The sequence below is a fragment of the Calonectris borealis genome, chromosome Z (assembly GCF_964195595.1).
Source record: "Calonectris borealis chromosome Z, bCalBor7.hap1.2, whole genome shotgun sequence".
In the NCBI taxonomy this organism is placed as follows: Eukaryota; Metazoa; Chordata; class Aves; order Procellariiformes; family Procellariidae; genus Calonectris; species Calonectris borealis.
Window position 1 is genome coordinate 9,382,573 of NC_134352.1, and position 25,357 is coordinate 9,407,929.

The window sequence follows — 25,357 nt, forward strand, 5'->3', positions numbered from 1 at the left end:
TTTCAGGCCGGTCCAAAAAAGCACCTCCAAATTCCAGCTCCTTCATTTGGGTGGGAATAGGACATAAAACAGAACTTAACTTTTAATCCAGTGTGGAAGGCATGCTAACAAACAGGGGGCTGAGTTAAAAAAATGCCAGAAAGGAAATCTGAGGTCTCTTTTGATTTATTTACACATATACTATCTTTCTGTTTTGTTGACTTGGGAGAGGGGAGAAATACCCAAGCAGGAGATTAAAACACCTCGTGGAGGCAGTGAACTGTGAGGAAGACTCAAATTTTAAGACGTTGTGGCTTTCGGCCTTAGTTTCATGTAGACTAGCTGATCTCAAATAATTAGACATGCTCCATTGCAGGAAATCAGCAACAAATCTGCCAGTGTACAGGACATCTAGAGATGAACTCAGAAATGGAAGTCTCCCTTTCACTGCTAACTTCATGGCAGAAACCTCTCCCCTTGTCCCTACGCTTTCCAGCAGTACAGAGGGCTGTTTCAGTATAATGTCATGCTATTAAATTAGCAATTTCCCAAGGTAGGCAGCGATACTCATCAGGTCATTATGGAAGCTCATCAAGGGACAAATGTTAAAAATGAGAACAGGGCATGTTTTCTTCTCCTTCTGCTACTATGGAGCTAGAAAAGAAATCTCAAAAGGCAGCTACCCCAGGAGGTATCATTTTGAAACAACAAAGAAACAATCGCTACATGGCAAGAGAAACCTTTAAGCAGATCAACAACCCAGCCTGGTAGGCAGGCATGGCAGAGTGAAAAATAAAAACTAAGTGACGAAGCCTTGCAGCTGAACTACTTAAAAGGGCACACGCAAGAGGATTAGACCCAAAAGAATCACTCTGCCACGATTCTGATCCAACCTGTGGAAGATAAACTGTTAGAAAACTTTTTGCCCCCAACCATGCTTCATCTGACAATATCTCAAAAATAACAAAAAGGCCTATCTGAAACTCGTTGTCAGAATAACCATACACAAAATGGTGTCCTTTATCTTGTTTTTCATAGTGACCTTTTCTACTGCATCAAACTTCCTACAGGCATGCAAGACCCCATGTGATAGAAAACCATGGGGTATCAACAGCAAAGGAAAGAAAATTAAGCAGAAGCAGCCTAATGGTTATTCTAGAAGAAGGTTATTCTAGAAGGTTCCAACATTTAATATATTAACAAAATTTGTAGTGAACATGGTAGTGAGTATATGCACCACTGCATTTTGCCAGAGGCAATTAGACCAACTTCAATATTTGCATCTATCTTATCAAACAGGGTCTATTAGTAATAGTTAATAGGGGCTTTTCATTAACTCAGGCAGTCAAGCATTGTTTTAGTGGAGGGAAAACCTGCAATAAGTTCCCTTAACAGCCTATGGATCAAAGTTAGAGGATCTACATAGTGTCTGTGGTATAAACAAGCAAAAGAATTTCAAAGTTATGAATAGAAAAGTGTTTCTCCTTTGCATTCAGAACAGATTTTTTAAAAGGGAATTAAAACCTTTTCCCCATCCTGCAAGAATTCTTGACATTTTCACTGGTTGAATCAAGTCGAAATCACAAACCTTCAAAAAAGCTTGAACATCAAAAATCTTGTTCCAATCAAATAAAAAGGAGTCAATCAAACACTTTGTTTCAATAATTCTGAAGACTTGTTACATTTCACCTATAGTACTGCTATAGATCATGTTTCAACTCCAAATAAGCATTTGGTTTGCATATTCTCAAAGCTGTTCTTTAAAGTGAAATGTTCACTTTTACAGGGTTTTTTTTTTTGTAAAGGTAATCTCATTGAAAGGGACCTTTATGCCCAATCAGTTTGTGTTTTAATGACTCAGTATTTTCCTCTGAAAAAGTAATTTGAAAAATATTCAGCCAGCTGTGTTTCTGTGGATATGACTGAAGGGTACCTTTTCGCAAGGCTGATCTTCTGAAACATTCATGCCATAACCAAAGGACATTGAAGGAAATCTTATATATTAAGTAAAATGGGAGGAACTTTACTTAAAGTACCTTCTTCATGGCACAGGCCTTACAATTACCTTATCATATCTTGGCACCATTAGAGATATAGTTTAAAATCACAGTACTATCAGGTACCTAAAAACTATTTGTATTTACAGAGGCACATATTTGCTCTGGTTACACATCTGTGTATTGTTAACAGTCTCTAAGGTACAGCTTCATTTACTAAAATGTGGATATAGCACATCTAGTGAATCCCAGAAGAGTTCTGAAATCAAATGCCATTCACAACAAAATTGCCCAATTATTTCTTTGAATAGCTGATAGTGTTTGATAAATGTATATTGTGTTTGAAAATAGCAATAGGAAGAATACCCTGAGGAATATCACATTAATGGTGTGATTATGTTACTGTAAAGGGCAGAGTCAGGTAACTCTGAGACATTCAATTCTGACAGAAACATGTTGGGATTATCCTACACCACCTACACTCTGAAGTAGCATTGCCTTCTTTGCTCTTTCTGACTTGGTTCTTCAGGATTTTTTATCTGGCTCCTTTCAATTTCCTTCCCATTTTCTTCAAAACTCAAAAAGGAAGACACTGCAGTATAAATTACTCCAATTTTGTCATCAAATATTTCTTTCTTCCTCTGAATCATAATTTTCCACAGAAACCTAGGAATGCCTTCATAGAACAGTGGGGGGGGGGGGGGGGAAGAATCAAAAGAAGGCAGTTTAGTATAGCATGTCTTTAAAACTCTATCCTTCTGCTGAAGTTTAAAAGGTTACAGAAAAAAAGGAATACAGCAGTTAACTTTGTTTCTTGGGTTTGCTACAAATTCTGTTGTAGGAGAAGAGCCTGCTCAAAACAGAGATTTTTAATGTTCTTTTAAGTCTTCAATTACTTTATCATTGTTATGTATTTTCCTTAATCCAAGTGTAATAAATAATTGAAATATTAATCACCCAAATAATTGAAATAGCAGAGTTACATGAATTATCATGTTTGTGGGGGTTTTTCTCTGTTCATTTATCAAATACTTTTTTAAAATAAATTGACTGATAAAATAAAACAAAAGAAGCTCATAAGCATAAGAAAATGAGAACCTTTTTTTTTTATTTCTGCCTTCTGAAGTTTCACATTTACTCTGACTCTGATCAATATCTCCCTGGTGTTTCTGGTTCCTTCCCTAGAGAGACAACAAGAGTTATACAATTCTGCATATAACAAAGATATTAAATGGCTAATTAAACAGGCATAGCAAAGGTTAATTCCACATGAGAACTAGGTAAATGTGTTCCAGATTTGCAAATCTTTGAATTAATAAAATGCCCAAGCTATGTTTAAGCAAGAAAGAAAAAAGTGAGGAGATGATCAGAGGTTCCCTGAAAGTCTGCTAATTAATGATCCTTTCCTGTACTTAATTCATTATTACTTTAATTCTCAGAAGCATCCATAGTTTAAACATAAGTTTTGTCTAAGCAATAATAGAAGGTAATAATAAAAGAGTTGTAGATTCACTTACCAATTTTGCATACAGCCTCTGACTAAAGGAACTTAGGAAACTAAAATATAGTGGATTATGGAAAGCAAGATGACTGGCTAGCCAGACCCGGACTATAGATATTTTGCATTGAGTAGTATAATTATGGCCTTGGTAGACCATGTAATGCTGGAGGCTTTCAAACTTAAAGTTTATACACTAGAAAGATATACAGAAATTAGGACATCAAAGTAATTTGTACAATCACCTTGGGCCTAATTTGATTGCCAATACAGGAAAACATTTTTTTTCTGGAACATTAAATCTTCACAATATTCAAGAATTGCACAAATAAATTTCTGTTTTAAACAGAATAGGCAGGTTTGGACAGCATGGACACTGATAGAGCTCTTATAATTGTTACTCATATTTCCTGGCTTAAGCAAAATTAACCATAGAGGAAGCCAGGATCCACACCAGGGTTTAGTATTTCTGGTCATGGGTCGAACATCTCCTGAGTCAATGAGCTGGACTCAAAGGACAGAATCACAGACAAAAGCACAGAAGAACTCCTCTAAGGCTCAAAAATGCTTGTCTTTTGAACAGGAGCTTTGGATTTCCTTTTCACCAAAAAGTTTCAACTCCTCCAACTTTGACATCTGCGAGAAGCTTTAAAATAAATAGAGGAAATCTCTTGTTCTGAAGATTGTATTTTTGCTAGTAATAGGCATCTTTTTGCCACAGCCTCACGCCTGTGAGTTGTTTGCTTGAGGACTGTCGTGGTTTAACCTGGCAGGCAACCAAATACCACGCAGCTGCTCACTCACCCACCCCATCCCCCGCCCCCTCAGTGGAACAGGGAGAGAATCGGAAGGGTGAGAGTGAGAAAAACTCGTGGGTTGAGATAAAGACAGTTTAATAGAACAGAAAAGGGAAAATAATAATAATAATGATAGAATATACAAAATGAGTGATGCACAATGCAATTGCTCACCACCCGCGCTGACCGATAACCAAGTAGCGATCAGCACTTCCTGGATCACGCCTACCGTTCATATACTGAGCATGATGTCACATGGTATGGAATACCCCATTGGCCAGCTGGGCTGGCTGTCCTGATTATGTTCCCTCCCATCTTGTGTACCTAGCTCAGTCAGTAGCCACGGGAGCTGTCCTTGGACTAGGAGGGCACTTAGCAACAACTGAAAACATCAGTGTGTTATCAACATTCTCCTCATACTAAATCCAAAACACAGCACTAGGAAGAAATTTAACCCTATCCCAGCCGAAACCAGGACAATGACGCCTGTAAAAAAGACACTTGAGCACTTAGCAACACTAAAGCTGAGGGATGAATTTTTTTTTCTCGACAATATTAATTAAGACATAGAAGAAGAAAATTAATTAGTGTTTTGCAAAATACAAAATGCTCTTCTAATTAGAAGTTTCAGAGAGATGCTAAAATCTTTTTCATGACCAAATGACACATATCTGTAGAAGCACTAATGATTTTAAAGGAAATGGCAACAGGCAAAACTTAAGCAGCCAGACTCCTTCCTATTTGGAAGTAAATGGTAAAATTCTCAGTGGTATCAGTGAGGACAAGATCAGGCCAACAGCGAGTGCTTCTGAAAATTGCACCCTATGGAATCCCCACTGACTATGTGACGATGCTGTACAGAAATGGTACCCAGTGAACTCCTTGGCAAAGCGCTGGGTAAGTAATACAGGGGTAGGAAAAGAAAAATAATCGGTGAACAGCTAGAGAAACAAAGGGTTTCACATCACCCAAGCACTACATCAGGAACGGCTTTCCTGTCCACAACCCTGAAGCGCATCTTTCTGTCATTTTTCTCCATCCAGGCAAGTACTTCTTGCGTCAGCTGTGGCAGGCTGAAACATGCCTTGCAAAACTCCCTTCTGCCTGCTGATTTGTGCACTGCAGTCTGCAGCACAAACTGTACGTGTGCCGGTTCATTATAGGACACGTTTTGGACTGTTCTCATCACTCGTTCTGGTCCAAAGAAATTGTGTGTATCTAAGGTTACCAGAGCGAAAGCGACATCTCTCTGATCTATTCCCCACACCCTCTGCCAATCAGCCACAGACGAGGCACTGTTTATCCCCACTTCTTAAGGTCCTGGACCAGCACCATCTGTCCCATTCATGAGACTGAGCCACAGCAGTGATTTACCTCTCAGCTAGCGAGCTTAGCAGTCATGGACCACATTTGGAGACTGCTACTCTTGCCAGATTGCTCCTTGCGCAAAAATCGGTTCACTTACTTGATGGAGCTGTTTGAGGAGAGATATCTTATCCTTAATGAGAAAAAAAGGCTCTCACCCTCTATGAGTAACAGCCTGATCTTTTATGAAATATTTGTTTTGTCCTCAAATTTTAGTTTATGAACTGTGCTTTTAGTTTATGAATTTGTGTATTTTGTATTGATTCTGCCTCATTCTGATTGCCAATAATTTTATCTCCTTCATTTTATTACCATTTTGACTGATGTGATCTCTTGAAAGAGATTTCATTTATTTTTACTATTCCTATTACTTTCTTCTTAATTTACCTGTTGCTGTGCTAAATAAAAATCACAAAAAAATCGAGGTATTAAATTTCTATAAAGGCATGCCATGGGGTTAATATTCCACAGTTTGATAACATCAAAGAGCTGTCCACTAAACATAATACGCTTGTGTGTTAAAAGCAATATATTCACTATAACGGAATGATAAAAATGAAGATTCATGTAGTGCATGTATGTGCCAGATGTAGGGGAAAATGATTATGCAATCAAAGCAATAAATATCATTTATCATTCTTGAATATTAAAAGGAATTCCATATACAGAATACTAAGTCCAGTCATTCATGATGATTAACTAACCCTTCTCCTCTTCCTTCTCCTCTCTCAGTGTCGCCCAGTTCTCTCCACCTCCTTGTGAATTTAACTAGAAAATAAGAGTAGATTTTCCATGTATATAAATGAATATTATGGTGCATGTAATGCGATGCAATCATAAAGATAATACAGCTCAGAAATCTGATTTCAGAGAGAGAACAATATAATTGTCCGTAAGTTTAAATTTATGTTTATCTCAATTAGCCACAGTCTCTTACGTAAATAAGACTCCACTAATTTTAAAGGCTTTCTACTAAATCCTATTTCCTCAAGTATCAATGAAAATTAACTGCAAAAAATGCTCTTGACACATCTGAAAGCATAGCTTATGAGCTGCAGAGTTTTATGTCTAACTGCCACCCTTGACTATGTCTAATTAGGCACAGCTGATTAATCTTCTTCTAAATCTGCTTTTTGCCAGGAATTTGTTCCCACTAAATTCAATGAAAGTTTTGCCACTGGCTTCATTAGGAGAGGATGATGGCTTAACTCATTTTCACTTCTGATACAACACAACTAATTACAAGGCTATGCATTCGTTTTCTTGGACATAGCACAAAACACAGATAAACACACATAGGACATAGGATAATGAATTTGCTGTGAATCTCTGTTGTAAAAGCTAGAACTGTAGTATAGTACACTTTTCCACTTCTGAGGAAGCTCCTTTATCTGCACATCGTTAATACCAGTTTTTAGTAGCCTTGATCACAAGCAGTGTATTGAAGACATGGTACCATGAGATGATGAGGTTAGACACATTAAAATAAAACCCTGAGGCCAAGGCTGGGGTGTCATAAAGGAAACCCTCATCTTATGGGCTTAAGTCTTTTAATATAGAAGGGAAAAATCTGCCTGTGTGGTACCACAAGCACCTTGGACATTTTTTCCAGTACAGCAGACGCAAGTCTTGCCTGCATAAAACATCAGAAACTAATTCCTTTGGTTTTGCAGTCTTTCTCCATCTGACTTGGAAAATAACTGCTGAATCCATTTGCAACAGAACCAGCTTGTCTTCTGTTAGTCTCTGAATCAGGAAGTCAGACAAAAATGCCAGGAGGCTTTAATATTCAGATGCTGGAGACAATTGTGTTAGTGTTTCCCCTACTTATAAAGTTTCTCTAGAGTCTGAGAGTCATGAACACACATCTGCAAGACCTAGCCAAAACAGTCATCTGCCTGACTTACTTGTGGAATATGTGCTGGCAAAAGGATTCAGTGCTATTACTCAGCGTTAGTACATGAGATGCAGAACTATGTTTCCTATATAAGGATATCCTAGATGAACATGTGTATAGCTTTAAATATCACTGACTATGGTTGAGAAAATCTGTAGTCAATAATACCAAGGGCAATAATTAAGAAATTGCAAATACTGCCTTTTGGAAGATCCACAGCAACCTGCAAAAGGTTGCAGTGCGGCACTGGTTATGGCAAGCTCCTCAAGAAGAGCCTTGAAGGCGCTGTGGAGTGAAAGTGTTCCTCTCCCATCCAAAGCAACTGGTTCTTCCTGGGAACTAATGATAGCAGCGCCTGTCCCTTTGGTGAGCAAGTTGCACACAAAAGGGTTTCAGTAGCACACTTGTATGTGAGCGTGGGCACAGACTCTGATCTCCACTGATGCCACAGAAAACTAGGAGTAGTCCAGTGAAAATCTTCAAGCTACTTCTGAAATATTGCAGGGTAGACAGCAGCAGAACCTGGCCACGAGGGTCAACGAAATTCCACATAAGTGCAAATTTTCTGCAGTGTACTGCTTTTTTATTGAGAAACTGACACTAACGCGATTACTCTGCCACGATACATGGATGCCTCATGTAAAAAGGAAGACTGACTTGTGTAAGAAAAATGTTGTTAAGGAGAGTTTCCTTCTGAAACCTGTAGGCAAATCTGAGTAGCAAACCTGTAGAATTAGAAAATGATGCTTTGGCTAAATGACAATGAGGCTGTGAGGTACTTTCTACTTGGATTGCTACCAAATGTAGAGGAGACACCAGGAAGGTCATAAGCAGGAGGCAGAAATAAGATTAAAGTGAAGAAGTGTGGAAAAGAGTGCCCAGCTACCGAGCAAGTCTGAAGTTACTTATACAAAGGACAAGCCCATCACAAAATGCTTCATAGAAAGCACACTATGCTCACCAATGGGCTGCATCAGCCACTGCCACCAAGCTATGCTAAAGCCTGGTGACTTGACTGAAGGCTGGACAGTCATTAATTTCACCCTACTACCTCCTGCTGATAATGGGAAGGCAAGTAATCTCTGCGCAGGAGGAGGAGCATCAGCCACGAGCCACTCTCATTTGTCACCCCATATCATATGTGTACACAGCACGAATCAAGCACGGCAACACTGTTAGATTGTAAACTTTTAATGCACCACCGATGAAAAAGTGTGTAGGCAAAATCCTGTGCCTGGAAAGGGGAGTGAGTACTGTGTGTTGTGCAAGGGAAGAGGAACTGTAAATGCTGCCGCCTGCACTTCCACGACAGCACTTGTGATTAGCTTAGTCAGTGGATTCAGTATGGGGCTAGTGGAGAATTTTGCAGAATTACTGAGGGGGATGATAAATGCAGCAAGTACAAATATCACTTGAAAAGATGAAGATTGCCCACTGTAAAATAAGGAGACTTAAAAAGAGGCCCAAATGCACAAAAATAGCGAATGCCGAGGGAGAAATACGTCACTTCTATCTGGCAACTGTGTTCTCCCTGCATCTGCCTGTAGGAAAAAGAGATGCTGAATGGAGAAAAAAAAGTATCAGATTTTACTTTTTATACCAGGTGTAGATTTCCATCCCATAATGCCACCAAAGCTAAGACTTAACCACATCCAGAAAAGAAACAAGTACTAAATCTCATTTGCAAGGCTTAAAGCCACATCCAGCTACTACAGATTTTCAAAATTGTAATGTCACTCTTCAAGAAAATGTTGTGGATTATGATAATCACTAATATGGAAATTTCCTATTCCAGTTACTCATTTTAAAATAGTTATGTCATAAATAGATGTTCACCACTTCTGTTTTCTTCTTTTGAGAACAATGACCTGATTATTCAGAAATACCACAATTTTCACCAAAAGCACTGTTCAGAAAACCATTCAAATGTTCAAACATCTAATGGGATAGAAACGTCATATGAATAATAAACCAACTCTTAGGAAACGGAGCACGTTTAATATTCAGTTGTGAGTTCTTTCCACTGTCACTTTGATTTCTGAACTGCACCATGACTGACTCTGCACTTTTGCAAGGGGAAGGTATTAGAAGGGTGACCTTCAGGACCAAATTTTTGAGCAACTATCTGGGTTTCCTTTGGGGGATGATTTTGTAGTTCACACTTACTCATATAACAGATATTGGGATACTCCCTACCTTGGTACTAATTATTGCCACTTCAGCAGAATCAGTTGAATTACACCTTCCAAAGGTCATCTTCTGAACACTCAGCAGCTGGCAGTACAACTCAAAAGAAAAGAAAAAAAAAGAAATCCTTTTTTAAACGGGGCTTTGTTGCCCCATGCTCTCAATGGTGCAAAGCATCACAAGACCAAGGATAAAAAAAAATTCTGGTATACTAGTATGCATTTATTTGTTTCTTTATTTCCTAACCTCCAGGAACTCTAGCCAGTGATCCTATCTGAGTGGGAAAGACATAGTCAGGCATGTGCCTGCTCTGCCTTTGTGTGAGTCCTTCCAGTCTCTGGCAGACGTTTTGCTACGTGCCCCCTCCACTTGCCTTCCTTAAAAGCAGTAGTACCTTGTCAGCATGGTGAAACTAGCCAAAGCTGAGGTGGCTGCGTTCTTTTTCATGTCTTCCAACCTGTGCTCCAGAGTTTACTGAAAGACTTCCATTTTTTCCACATGATTCCTTTCAGGAGTTTTTCACAGCCTTTTTTGTTTAATTCTGTGCTGCTAAATGAACTACAGACATTGCCTGATTTGTAACACAGAGGTTTAAGTGATGGTTGTGCAGGCTAGATGGGTAGGAGGGCTAGATCATGGAGGCATTCTGCAATGTCCCTCTAAAACTTACTTCAGGTTTTCTGGCCTTCAGATTCAAGTGTGGAAAATTTAAAAGGGATTCACACTCCGTGAAGAGAGAACAGAGTTAACAGGTACTTCAACACCTCCTTTTTAGCGTGCACACACACACAAGCACAGAGTACATCTTGGCTTTTGCAATGTTGGTAAAAATCTGCTGTTCATACAGGCAGCTCTGAGGCAAAATTATCACACTAATGGAGTCACTGCTGGCTTTGTACCATTCTTGGCATTGATCTGTGCCTGCAATACAGTATAAAATGCAGGACCGCTTCCCATATTTTCATGTCTCCTAATAGAGAAAACTCCACCATGCATTATTCATTCTTGTAGGCCCTTGGGGTTTTTGTGGTTTCTTTTTTAGTGTGAACTATATGTTTCTTCGGTCTGACCTCTTGGAAGAAGCTCCTCATCTTATTTCTCTGAAAAAGAAAGAAAAAAAATAGAGAGGAGGAAAGGGAAGAAAAGGGGGAAGCGAAGGAAAAATCTTTGTATCTTTTATGAGAGAATAGAATTGAAATTAATTTTTAATTTAGCAGAGCTCTGGCTTTTCAGGGAAATTTGGCTAAAATTACCTGTAAGTTTCATAGGGACAACTGCTTAGCTTGTGTTCAGAATGTACTGCAAACTGATCAGCACAGAGTGCTGCATGCATACCATGGGACAAGAGGCTTAGCCTCATAGCTTTATCTTTTTTTCTGCTATATTACCTCCCTGATGGACAAATCCTGATCCTGATGTTGGTGCAAATCCAAATGCATTTCTTTTTATTCAGAGGAAACCCTCCAGGCTTACACTTCTGTGACTGGATATAGAATTCACCTTTGTCATAGATGCATTTTTGGAGCTAGAGTCCACTATGCTTAAAAAAGCTGGGAGGAGAAGAGTTCCCGAGACTAGTTCAAGGTTATATTACCAGTCAGAGTATTACTGTGAACATTTTGCAGCCTGTATATTCTCCCGTTAAATAGATTGCAGAGCTCTTGCAAGTGATATATTAGATACTTTTGCTTACCTGGCTACGACAGTCCTTTATTCTTTTAATCACTCTACATGTTAAAGGATTTCTTTTTCCTAAAATGGTATATAGCAGAATAAAATATAACTACAGTCAGCAAGGTGGGATACTGAAGTCATTGGTAGATATTACCAAATTGGACAGGGTGGGATGAGATCTTGTGAGATACCTAAAACTTCTCTCCTATCCAGTATTGATAAAGTTAAGTTCAACACACTTTGAACTGGTGATGGTGAACCAACAGATGGAAGTCCAGAATAAGGATTGCTTTGCAAAATGTAGCCTCTGATGAATGGCTGAAGAAGCGGTAGGAATTTTGTCTAGAGAAAGAAAAGCCAGAGATACAAGTCCTCCAAGATGCCGAAGATAGCTTCCAATATACAGAAGATAGCTTCTAATGAGAAAGTAATAAACTTCCTTGAAGAGTATAGCTTATTGGAAAAGAAATCAGGAACTAAAACTGGGGTAAGGAAGGTCTAGGAAAGAAATTAAGGAGAAATGTAAGGTGTAATTACCCAGAGAGTCTGTGGGATTGCTGTTTCTGGAGGAAAGTGAGGAGTCTCACTGGATGATGTCTCAAAACATCCTCCAGCCTTCTTTTTCATGATTGCCATTTGTGAAGGTGCTATCTTTTTCTCTAGAATCAGAATCACAAGTTACAAGAGCCTTCCATCAGGCTCAATAAGGAGTTGCCTGGGGGTTTCTGCTGCAAAAACTTGATAGTTCTGCTTATTAACAAAAAGTGTTGTAAGACTTCTGCCCCATCTCACAATTTCATCACAGACCAAAAAGAGTTAGCAAAGAAACAGACAAGCCTATAGATCTTCCAATCTATAGCACCTGGCATCTCATTTGGCTCTGCAAATCAACTCATTTGGAGAAGATGCACCTCCTTCTTCATCTATTTTACACCCTAAAGGTCCAAAAGGCCAGAGAAGCAGACCAATGGTTTGAAGCAGTAAAAGAAACCAGTTCTATAAATCCACTAGGAGACCAAAGCTATATGGACATAAACCAAACACAAAGACCTCAATCTTTCTGAATAAAGAAACCTTTCCATCTAACCCCACTGAGAAGAGGATGCAATGAGCTGATGAGGAGTTAGTAGACCATAGACCTGTGTGAGCTCACTGTTTTTCTATTACACCAAGCTAGCTGGGAGGCCACAGGTGCATGACTCCATGGAGATTTTGCTGGAGATCATATGCACTGCTTCTCAGGAGCAGTCATTAACTTGAGTATGCTGCCAACCAGGTCAGCTACCTGGCCTTTGGGTCCTGTTCCTTCTCACTTTCCATGCAGATGGAAATACATCTGGGATGGGGTACAGAGAAAGTGAGGAACAGCTGACAATGCCGGACACATTTTGAATGTCTGCGTTGTATTTCTAGCAAAGGCAGCAGAACATAATCTCCTGGGAGAGCCTGACAGAGTAACACTATTGCTTTCTCATTCTCTAAACTCCAGAGCAGCTTAGATATACACATGAAACACTGATCTCTCGTGAGAGGCCAGCACTGTGTCAACATGGCATTCTTCTACCGAGAACAAAGTATCTGCAAACCACAAAAATTTAGGGCCTCACCTCAAAACTAGACCTACTGGAAAGAAAAGACAAAGCCCAAAGAAAATGCAAGTCTGGTAAGCCTGGAAGCCTAAATTTATAGCCTATTTCTAAATCTAGCTAATAGAGTATGCCCACCAAGGTGCCAGCCTGGGCTTTGTGCCTGAGTTTCTTTTGCACAGAGACGGAATTCTGGAAGAAGCTGATAAAAGCCCACGTTCAGATGCTCTTATATGCCGGAGGATGCACCCTGACACACAAAAAGCCTCAGCATCCTATCGTACAGCCATGATTGTCTTCAGCCCAGAGCTAAATTACAAATTTCAAGGCAAATGAATTTAAATACCCTGAAACCTAAGCTGTGTAGTAACTTTTGGTAGATACGTTCTCTGTTTATTTTATAACCATATTCCTCCTGGTACCCAGTCTGGGTGAGACAGCATCATTTACTGTCTATGAATGAAACATTTGTCTGGGGTGAGTCATTACAGGGAAGGCTCTTCTTCAGAAACCACAGCACTGATCTCATTGTGTGGCCTTTACCATCCACCCAAAAAACATAATACAGAGATCATGGAAGGAGAGTGTGTGTTATGACATGTTGACAGGAAGGAACAAAAAGAGCAATTTATCTGCACAGTTAATTTTCTGGCCCAACAGAAAGAGCATGAATTTCTGTTACCTGCTCACGGTCCTGATTCTAGCGCATTGTACTGCTGTTCATTTATTGATTGAAGGCCCTTTTAAGAGACAAGGGTGACAGAATTGCAATGATTCTGTGAAAGCCTTGAGCAGATCCATCAATCATTGTCACTGACCTCAACTAGGTTATTTACTTTGTTCCGTTCAGAAATAATGAGTAACGTGCTCATTTGTGCCTGTCATCATATGCCCAGACACTTGTCATGCTATAAAAACAGTAATTTTAAGTAGCAATCTCCTGTGCAACCTCATCAGACCTGTTCCTTAGTGCATATATGCCTTTCTTTTTCCTCCAACTGTTTTGAAAAGAGCACATATTAGAAATACAGTGAAACTGGCAGTTCAAAAAAAGGTTACTGTTATCAAAATAGTAAAATAAGATGATGACGTTTCAGTAAACAGTGTATTTTGTTGCTTAGAGCACCAGTTAGAAGTAATTCCTTCATAACCTCTCATATCAGGAAATCAGTTCAGCAAAAGCTATTTTCAGCTGACAATTCTGAATTAAGAGATCAGAAATTACACCCTAAATTCAAAATCCAATAATAGTAAAAAGATAGATTCATGTGGAGCTGATCCAAAAATTTTAGCTGTATACATTTTTGTTGTTGGAAAATGCCATTGAGGAGCAAGAAGTAATATTTTTTATTAATGACTGTAGAGATAAATAAATAAACAAAAGAAATAGATTACACTTTTTTCTCTGTCAAACAAGAAAGGCAAAGAGCAGGCTAACTGAACCTGTAACCCTGTATGCTTTATTCTAGCTGTCAGCAGTGAAACTTTTGGAAGATTTTTTTTTCCCTGCAAGCTTTGCCTCTTGAAGTTGTCTTAGCTTTGTTACTTTATGCCCTCCTTAACAAAGCAGCAAATGGAAAAACTCAATGGATTCCATGTTTATTTTCTCTCCACATCAATATTTCATAAGGGAATTACACTTAGTATGTTCCACTCCTCCTGCTCATTATGCATGGACGGACAAGCAGGAGCAGGTCAGTACTCATATCCCATGATGATGTGCACCAAACAACAGTAAAGTTAGCTAGTTCTTGCAAGCCCAAACTGCTATTATTCCTCGCTTGTTTCCTGTTATCCTTGGCTTCCCACTTTCCCCACCTACACAGCATTAAAAATGTTACACTTAGAAATAGATTTTTGGACCTGTGGGTTTTCCGGCAGCATATTTTGAGCAGTTGGCATTTAACGTCACCAGCACTGAAATAACCACCTGTTCCATAGCCCTTTTCCCTGTAAATCCCAAAGTCCTCAAGGACACCTGACTCTCTGAGGTTTTTAGACGGGGAAAATGAGGCACCGGTAGAAGTGAGATTTGGCAGCTCAGGCCAATGCCGAAGCTGGAGCCAAAACGTAGCTCTCCCAGCTCCTGCCCCTGCACTCTCCGCTGCATCTCGGCTCCTCACGGGCACAGTGAAGGTGACTTCTCCTTCCTGAGGTGGAGCCTCACTGGAATAACTAGTGTAATAATTATAAACAATCCTGAACGCCAGCCGTACTTGCAAGAAGGAGAAATGGTCCTTTCTCCAAAACAGCAGTTTTGGTAAAGATTAGATGAGGTTGAGACCACTCTCCTCAAGGCACTCCCTGCCTCTCACAGGCAGAAAACCCTTCAGGACCCGAACATATTTTTTCTCTTTGTTCCATCTCAAGCAGCATGCTGAGCAAAGGGGACTCTCCTCTGGGATTTCAGAGTCAGGCATGAAGAGATCTTGTTCCTTTTGATCAAACCCAGCCATAGAACACACAAACCTTCTTCCTCCTGCTCTTTTCCAGGACTGCCAGCCTAGTCCTGCTGCTGGGACACTGCCAAAGAGTTCAGGCCAGCAGGCAGGGACAAAGCACTGGCAGACATTACTTAATAATAGAAATATAAGCAACAATGGTGGCCACTGATGGAACACCTCAAATGGAGCAAACATGTAAAGTTTTACCAATCCTCAGCCTATGTGACCTCTGCTTTAGAAAAAACTGTCACCTGTACAGCCCACTGCCTATTGACAGCCCTCAAACTAGAAAGCTCTTAGCTACCAGCATATTGCAACCATTGACTGAAATTGTCTTCACATGCAGACTGTACTTTCCGGCAATGCCCTGTGGGTTGCAGGGAATATGTAAAGCTCAAGCCTGTCATTACTGAGGGGCAAACCCGCAGCTACAGAATTGTCTGTCAGGGAACTAGGACAGCTTGCAATGATTCAGATTAGTGCATATTTGTGTTAACAAACACAGAAAAATATCAGCTGTTGCAATGAATATATAGTGGTTGCTATAGAAAAAAGAAAAGGCAGTCTCCTTCCAAAGGTGTGCTGTTCCTAATGCACTTCCTAATGCACTCTGCCCTGGTGTGAGAGCCCGTGCCTCCAGCTGCCGCAGCAAAAGCTACCTGGAGGCTGATTGTTGAGCAGACTGGATAGTGCAGCTGCCCCTCTCATTCCAAAAAGTGATTGTTAGGATCACCATCCATTGCAGTATCTGCTGTAAATGGCAGGTGTAATGAAACTAATCATTTCTATTTGGCAGCGTTGTCATTAATTGACTTAAGTTCTCTTATCAGTTTCAATTGTCTGCAATCATGCATGTGACAAGTTAAGCAGGGCTGCAGGAATTAAAAAAGAATCAGCTCTGAGAAATGTGAAGTAACTTGTCGAAATCTAGACTGCCACCACATCCCGGTGAACTACGGTAGGTGTTTGTCACTTGCCGGCAGACTGAAGGTTTGCACAGCTACCTTTTGGGTGCACAGCAACTGATGCCTAACTGAAATCTCAGAAAATTATTATCTCTGTGAAACAACTTAGAAAAAAAGAAATAAACCACCCAAAGCTACATAATTGAACATATGGTGTGAATCAATGGCATGATCCATGCATGGTTAAAAACGAGCATGGATGCTGCTGAGCATCTGTGTGCAATTGTGGAAAGAGATTTACTTTCCTGGAGATGTCTAAATCGTGCCTGAGTAAGGTTTGTCAATGCAAAAGATGTCATGTGGAAATGGTATTGTTTTATGGGGCAAACATAAACACCTGTGAAGAACTGCACACAACCTAACACTTAACGGTCTGGATCTTCTTGAAAGAGCCTTCTAGTACCATGAACTAACCCAAAGCTGCAAATCAGAGGACAGAAGTGCTCAATTTCAGGGAAAAGGAAAAAGTAAAGGAAGGCCCTAACACAAAGCTGGTAAAAACACACACACACACGCACACACACACACATGCTCACAGAGCAAAATACTTGTGAATTATTCCATATCTTACTTGACCAAATTTTAAACTGCAGTTTTTATTTTAAAATGTTCATGCTTTCCAGCATGACCTCTTTATTACACCTGACACTGAAGCACAAGATCTGGTCACACAGGTAACAGCTGGTGCCAGACCAAGGTTGCTGCCTTTGAGCAGAGCATCTGTACAGTCCTTCTTTAACTTCGTTAGATGTTGTCTTCAAAGCAGTAATCTCGCACCTTTTCCAACACTCCCAGGAATATGTAAAAAACTGAGTACCCAAGTAAAATTATCTTTCTCCCCTTTCTGCAGGCTGGAGAACAGCTCTCAAGACAAGATACTTTACTCCAGAGTTGTTTTGTTTCCTTGTCATCATTCCTCCTACAGGAAGTTGATCCCTGAACCTTTGGCTGTGTTTGACATAGATATAACCATCTACATAACACCACTGCAATTAATGGAATGCTAATTTATACCATGAGTCCACATGCTCATGCCAAGGGTTGCATTTGCTATTTAATCCAGCAAAATGCATCCGAGATTTTTTTTCAATGTTACGCAAAGGTGCCTGATTAGCTTTCAATACTGTGAAATGAAAAATAGGGCAAGATATTTTGTTCTGTATTTTGTGCTAATGGCTTAATCACAGCAGGATATCTGTTCCACAAAAGCTTTGAAAGGCATACAAATTAATTACATGTATCACAGAAAGCATTGCAATTTCTACATCTAATTAGCACAGTGTGGAAACATTCACAGTGATATGCTGTTCACTGTAATCTTCTTCGCAAGAGTTTATTTTCTGCTTTCAAAGTAATGTTAAGGGAGACAGCCGATCTCACATTCTACACATCAAGCCATAAACACTTATCAAGGTGTCAGCAGAGAGTAACACTTTTAGGTTGTCAATATTTAATCTGCAATAAAATTAAATCATAGGCCATTAGACCTAGTTCATCGAGTCAAGAGTTCAGTGCAGATGCTGATCTGGATGCCAGGAAGCTTCTAAACGAAGCATATGCAATTTTCTACCCCTTTTGACCATGGAAAAACCACATAGTATCCGCATATGTATGCTACATATGCACAGCATCACCCCACAGCACACCTTCTTGTTTTAAGAACAGGCTGCATCAGCACTATTCCTGAGAAATCACCACATTGCACTTGTGGACGGGCAGCCTCGACCCCATTGCTTACATGACAGAGTCCAGCACCGGGTCAAAAGGCTGTCATTAGCTTTCAGTGACAGGGTAATTTCCAAGAGCTCTGTCCATGGGAACTTTGCGTAACCTGCTAGTAAAAAACACACCTGTTATCCAAGGAGCTCTGCCCCTTGCTCCCCTTTCTCATTTGTAGAGATACGCCCAAGCCATCAAAAGGTGAAAAAGAAAGGATTTATGATCCTCTGTTAGCAACCCAATGTGGTACCCTGCTTTTCATTAAACGACTATGAAAATGGCATGCCACTGTGCAACCCTGTTCTTCCTGCATCCTCTTCCCTTCCAAAGCAGGACCACAACTATTTCTGATTTTTTACAAGGTCTCAGCAATCAGCAGTGTGGAAATAATAACACGCCTTTGCCAGGTTAGTAGAACTTCTTCCATTTCAAAGACCTATCTGTGCTTTCTAAAGTTTAACATACTTGGTTTTGTGGCAGTTCATTCCTCCAAACTATTCTGAGAGGAGCATTTAAAAAGAAAACCTGCCCTCAGGCTGACAATAAGCAGCCATTCCTTCATCCGCTTTGTGCAGCTCAAATGCGAGACAAACCTCAGGCCTGAAACCAGCCTATGCTAGACTAGTGCTAAAGCAAGGTGTAAGGAGTGGGTTGAGCTGAGACCCTGAGTCAAACCTTCACCTAATGTGGTAATACAGCCTCAGCCTGAAATGCTGTTGTTTCCTACAGCACAGGCTGAGAGTACTACAATAACGCTACATAAATCTCAACTAATCTTAGCTGATAATATTATTCTCCTTTAAGACACTGAGGACTGGGAGATGTAAGGTAGTGGCGAAGACTGAAGCAACTTGTTTGACTAGATCTAACGAGAGGACAAAGATCCCTTTGCCTACTGCTGTAGCCTTGCCACAGGACTCGCCTTTACCCTCTTGGCCAGTAATGGCTAAAATACTAAGAATTACCTTCACAGGCAATTTTCCCAACCTGCAGGCAAGAAAAGGCTTTTGCATTCTCCACACATTCTTTGCAAATAAGCAAAAGCATTTCAGTTTTTATAAAAACACAGACCTGAGGGTAGAAAATAACTGCGTACGACCTGCCCCAAGTTTCCCATTGTTTCCTGTTCTAGTTCTCTCCTTCACACACAATTTTCTTCCAAAGCTTTCTCCTTCGCAGCACATTACTATTCTGATTAATCCTCATTCTAACTTTTGTTCACCACAGATCACTCACAGTCAAGTAGCATCACCGCTGCTGTCATCAGAAGATGTGTGGGTTAACTGCCAAGGGCTTTGGAAAGCCCCCTTGTCAGAACATCAGAATCAACATTTCCCTTCAACTCTACTGCAGTTTCTTTTTTTTTTCCCCTTGCAAGGTCAAAATGCTGCAAAGAAGTGTCATCCAAAAATGAAAAAAAAAAAAGGTAATTAGATGACTTAATTATTTGTGGCTAGATTTGTCTTTTGCAATGCATGTCTGTTTGTATTACGATACAATTTTCACCTGCTATCATATCCAATATGTGCCTTCCAATTTGATCTTTTTTTTACCATGTCAAAAAAGGAAATCTAGAGCTGCTTTCTCTGCCTGTTCTGTTAATCTGCCCCTGCCCTACTTATTGCTCATACATCTAATTTTGCCACAAGGTGACACACATCCCTGGCCCAGGCATTCACATTTTTACATTACTGCGGCTTGGCAGTTTATTTTTTACTTAGGTGTGTCTTTCCTAAATACGCAAGCTAATGGAGGAAATTTATTAGTTCCATCACTCATTTAATCTCATGAGTCTCAATTTGTCATAATTTGCTGCGTCTATTTCAGACATCTCACTTCTCTTATCAGGTAGATATAGATTCTCCTTGGAAGTATTCTGCTGCTGAAACATCTTTTATTCTGAGTAATCTCTTTGAAACAGCCTCATATTTGTTATCAAGACCTCCACATACCTCCCAGTACTCAAAAGAGGAAGCACAGATGTAACTGATCGTGAATTGTCTAGCTTGGCTAATGCTCCTGTAATTTGCTAATACCTTTTATTTTCTCAAGAAATATTCAATTCTGACTATAGACTGCTAGATGCTGGGGGATAGAGTCTGCAGGGAACTCAAGGAAGCTGCCAAAGGAAAACTTTCACAATAGCTCCCTACTTAAAAATCACCATACCCTGGGATCAGTGCAGACCTCATGATACCATTTTATCTAATCTTTGAGAGGAAGATATGAAGTGAATTTCAGAGGGGACATTGTTATTCGGTGGAGTTGGCAGCATAAGGAAACTTTTGCAAAAAAGTGTGCAAATGCAGTTTTATAGAAAGAGGTGAATAAATATTTGGTTTTGCTCTTAGAAACCTTTGCTCAGTGATACTTGCAGGCAGGATTCACCTGTGCCAGTGTCTGCCTGGGGGCTGGAAATTGTATGAAACAATAACAGCGTGTTACAATGCAAAGTAAGCAGCTGAGAGAACAAATACAGAACGTTTAATGATAATGTCCTGGCACACTGTCCATTGTGTCCTACGCAGACACCTAGATCAAAGCCCTATGCAAATGCTCAAAGACATGTTGCCAAGTAAAAGCAAACTCTTAAACAACTCTGGATGTAAAAGCAGCTCCATTCCCACACTTTGATAATGCAAAAGACACTGATTTTTAAATCTCCTTTAAGTTCTTGAACAAAAATACTTATTTTGACCAAACCCATGTTAAAAAAACCCAACAAAACAACCCCTCTCCCCCAACTTTTTCTCCCTTTTTTGTTTCTCTTATATTTTTACTAACCTCATTCATATATGTTGTAACATTGATATAAATTCCAAGAGAACTTTGAGGGGAATGAAAACAGAGTTTATTTCTCACAATTTCTTTGTTTCAATAAAAGCTGGGTTCTGGCTCCACTGAAAATGCGACGACTAATTTTCTAGTTGAAGTTTTGGATTGGGACTCAGAAAACATAGTGCTTGCTACATATCTGGGTTACTATGGATGCATCACCTTAGTTCTGTGCACTATGATCTCCTTCAGCTTCAACTTCCTTTGACATCCCTTGCTTCTTCTACCCCTTATCAAACCCTGTGAATGTGAGCCCAGGAGAGCATAAGAAACTAATCCCACGGTCTTTGCTCCTCAGCACCATTTGGCTAAGCAGAATGATGGAAAATATCATGAATCAATATTCTGGAAAAGTAAAGACCATGGGTTTGGGACCTGAAAAATTAGTTCTTATAACTATTTCTACAACCCTTGTTAGTGTACTGCTAGATTATTCCAAAAGTACTTCTTGCGAATTGAATACTATTCGATGTGAATAAGGTAGTGAGACAGCAGAAAGAACAAGGTATGGGGAATTTAGATCCAACAGTTTTAAACAAGAGCCTGTACTGCTTTGGAATTTTTGTAAGGCTATTTATATAATAAATTTACAATTTAAAAAAGCCTTAAAAATACTGAGAACACTAGTAATACAAAGTGAACTTCACATGAGTAGAGTCGGTTCACACAGGTCTTTCTTTAAGGCAAGTCATTAATACATTGTTTTTAATCAGATTGAAAAGGGAGATAACACCTGTGTTACCACTACTTATGGGCTACACACAGGTTTTCTGTGCTTGCAAGGAATTGACATGGTTTTAAGTGGAGCTTGCAGACACTGACATGAGCATCAAACCAACATAATTCAGCTCATCCTACAGCTGCTCTGCTGAGAAAATATGAAAACCTAGAGGACATGTCCAAGCTGAAAGTGGCATATGGAGAGGAAGGGAGTTCTCTGGAAATATAACAGAATCCCTCTAAAATAACAAGAAGCAGAACACCATAAGAATAATAGAAGAAAAAAAGGAAGAAAGCAGGAAAGAAAGATGATGGGATAACTTTATACAGGAGAGAGACAAAAGCAATGGAAAGACTTATCAGCTTTAAAATCTGCTGCAAGCATAACCTGCCCATCCTATCACCAGTGTAAAGCAATGGTGTAACTCCATTTAAACACAAGTTGAATAGAAAATCATAGCTTTCAAATGTGCCCAGCACCCCAAGTCTCATTATCATTAATGGGAATAGTTGTATGATGAGTACATCTCAAAGCCTGCACTGGTGCTAGTAGAAGGGAATGGGGTCGGCATAAACACAGAATTTTGCCTACATAGTAACATCTTCTGTGATCAAACTCTAATGCCATAATCCTACCAAAACATGGCTAATGCTATCTCATAAAAACAATCTTCATGTCTCCGAAATTGTCTAAGGTCGATAGGATTATATGTGCGCTTTTACTTTTTCAAATACCTTACTGTGGTGTTAGAAGTGTATAGCATTCTCTGATCAACCTTGCTGACTTTGCCACCCATCCGTATCTGTAAAATGAGACCTCTTTCTTCATCAGGTGGAAATTCTTTCAGCTCTAATGCCAGGTGCTTCTCTCAAAACGTGTTTTGGAATTGTCTTGACATGATATGATCATGCTGACAGCAGTGTGTGTTGCTTTCCTACTGACAAAAAAAAATATGGAAAAATTCCAGGTTTGCTTCATGTTTGTTTTTAAATTTACAGTTTACAACAGTATACACATAGATGCTTTCCCTCCCAACCACAAAGAATAAGCTTTCCCTGAGGGATGAGCTAACCCCATGATACCTGTAATTGTAGGCCGTGCCTATCAATCACAAATGAACCCTCAGAAATTGGAAGTTAAACTTACATTTTTACTCTCACTTTTCCCTGCTACCCATTATAGAATGGGCTTTTCTTCACCAGCGTGTTAAGGATGGGACCATTCATTTAAAGTCAAACCATGAGATCTGAGTTAATGGATTTATGGCTGCAGACAAATAACTAGGTTGCAGACGGGTCCATTGCCGAACATCAGAAATTGCTGCACATGGTGGTGCAGGAAGCCAGCAGAAGTCCCAGACAGCGCTGCGAGGAGTGGCTGGATTTCACACCTGGTGAAGGGGAGTTGCCTCAGACATGGCCAGAACGCACAGAGAAGCTGGACGGGAGCACTAGAGACGCGTTGGGAAGCGGAGTCTTGCAAGGAGAAGAGCACCAGCGTAACAGTATCTGTAACATCGTTTACATTTGACATTGCCTAAACAATACTGTCTGAAATACCAAATCTGGGACCAGATGCAGCCAAGCTGGGACCAATGGGGAAGAAAGTAATTAGGACTCAATTATTTATTTTGGTAGAAGGCTGGACTGGAGAAAGTGAAGCACAAGGGTGTCTGAGGGGCTTGAAGAGAAGACACAGCCAAGACCTTGGTGACGGGCATGAAACACCCATGGCGAGCAGAAGAGAGAGGTGAGGAGAGGGAGTGGAAGGTGGCACTGCAGTAACCCCAGACGTGTGTGCAGAGGTGGGACTGCCACGGGGGCGGACGGCCCATTGTGTTGTCGTCATGTGCTGGAGGGTGATGTCACCTGGCAAGGGATAGTGACATCAGCAAGCAACAGACTGTGACCTCGCGTCCCTCGCTGCTTATCTTGGGGCGCCGGCAGAGCCTGGCCCAGCCTGGCTCGTGCCTGGACTCCTGCCGAGCGTGCCCGCGAGCTCTGGAGGGTCGAGCAAGGCTTCTCCTGGTGCTGGGTGGTGCTTTGGGGGCTGCCGTTGGCAGCTCTCGGTGCCCGTCCCGGAGCCATCCCCTGTGTTTCCCCGGCCCTGCCTGGTTCAGGCAGCCGGGCACCGCGGGGCGTGCGTGCAGCAGCAGAGGTGAGCGGTGCGGGGAAACGTCCCCCCGGGGTGGCCGTGGGGTGGGCAATGGGGCTCGGGGAGCCGGGAGGGTGTCCTTCTCGAGGGACCTGGGCATTTCTTCCTCCCCTCCCCTCCCCGGGATAGCGAGTGACCATGGCCTCTCTCCCTTTTGCAGCTCGTGACACCTTTTGGCAGCACCAGTGAGGAGGAGCAGCTCCTCATCCTCAGCTCTCCCCACCCTGCTGCGGAGCACAAATATGGCTGCGGAGGCAGAGTGGAGCTGCCCCATCTGCCGTGATACTCGAAATGACATCGCTTATGCGATTCCTTGTTGCCACCAGTTCTGCATGGGCTGCATTGTGCGTTGGACACGGAGGAAACCAGACTGTCCTCTCTGCAGAAGACAGATAGAGACTGTCAGGTTTTCTGTGCAAGGAGAAGAAGACTACCTATACTGTGTCATCACAACCCCCGAAGAGTCGCCAGATGCCAGCAGCCAGGCAGGAAGATCTCCCGGCCACCCAGCCGAAAGCAGCCCCCATCGCCCCGTGGCGTCTCCTCTGTCCTCTCCGCAGGGGATGCTGTCCCCAGCTGAGCAGGGGGCTGCGAGGCCAGAGGCTACTCTGGGTGGCCTCCTGCCCCAGGTCTGGGCAGAACTTTTTCAAAGACATCAAGAACTCCTCAATCCCCTGGTGCCCTGGCTGCGCCAGGAGCTGGAGGAAATATATGGGGCCCGGTGGTGGCAGGTAAATAAGGCAGAGAGCACCATCCTGCACGCCCTGTGCATCCACGGTCCAGATGAGGAGGTCATGGTCCAAGTGCTGCAGGACTGCCTCCAGGAATATACAGCACCGTTGGTCGATGGCATCATCAATGTCATCGGGCACCGGTGCAGCAACTGGGCCCACTGGCTGCTGGGAGAAGGACCACAGCCCAGCCCCACTGCCTCCCGGGCAGGGACTCCAGACTCCAGCGTGGCCACCTCCAGCAGCCCTACAAGCTCTGACGAGGAGGAGGAAGACAGCACATCAGAGGACGCCCTCGACGGGGGTCCCGGACGGCCCTCATCTGCGCCCATCCCTGCAGAGCAGGAGCAGACCCAGGAGCAGCCGGGGCAGGCGGCGGTGGCAGGTCCCTCTGCCCAGGGCTGCAGCCGCAGCCCCTCTGCTCCCAGACGGGGCAGGGACCGCTTGCCCAGGAGGCCTCGGCACGCCCCAAAGAGGAGGGCCCCCAGCCCCCAGGACTCTCCCCAGCCCCGCAAGAGGCCGCCCCGCCGGCAGCACTAGCAGGGCTCCAGCAATTCTTCAGTCAAGAAAAAGGGAATAAATTGCTATGTCCCTGACACAGTCTCTGGGTGCTGCTTTCTCCCCCTTCTCCTGGTGCCTTTCCCTGCCCGCCTCGCCCCACCATCGGCCAAGGGCCCCCGGAGCCCCAGGGCCATCTTGGCAGCGCCTCCTCCCACAGGAAATCCTGCTGCAGCCACAACAATGGAAGAGGTTCTGAAAGAGCACCAGGGTGATGCTTACAGAGGGGTAACGAGGGAAAGATTGACCA